Source organism: Bison bison, unplaced genomic scaffold, assembly GCF_000754665.1.
Source record: "Bison bison bison isolate TAMUID 2011002044 unplaced genomic scaffold, Bison_UMD1.0 scf7180017861405, whole genome shotgun sequence".
Lineage (NCBI taxonomy): Eukaryota > Metazoa > Chordata > Mammalia > Artiodactyla > Bovidae > Bison > Bison bison.
In genome coordinates this window covers 19,296-19,786 of record NW_011491977.1, presented here as the reverse complement: position 1 = coordinate 19,786, position 491 = coordinate 19,296, and positions in this window count along the sequence as shown.

Here is a 491-nt window from a genome sequence, read left to right as displayed (position 1 = left end):
ACTAAAAAAAAAAAAAAAAAGAACTGCTTGGGGTTGAATGTAGGGCTTTGGCCCAACTGGTACCTACATTACCTAAGACAACTCCACTGGTGTGTGCAATATACTTACAACTGTTGACAAATACATAAATTATACTTAATGCAAAAGTCTATAAGTGAACAACAGCAAACAATGATGATTAACATTCATAGGACATTGACTTTCTGCCTGCAAATTACTTTCCTTGCACTGACACATGTAAAACTCACATCAACTCCACAGATTAGGTATTATTATTATTGCTACTTTATAGCTAAGGAAACCGAAGTTTATAAAGTTTGAAAAACTTATCAAGACAGAAGATGGCAGAGTATAGTCTGTTTGCTTATTGAATTGAAATCAATCTTTAGGCCAGCTTTTCTCAAACTTGAGCATGCATCAGGATCAGCTCCTAGAGGGCTTGCTAAAACACCTGGAGTGGACTGTGGAATTAGCATTTCTAGCAAGTTCTC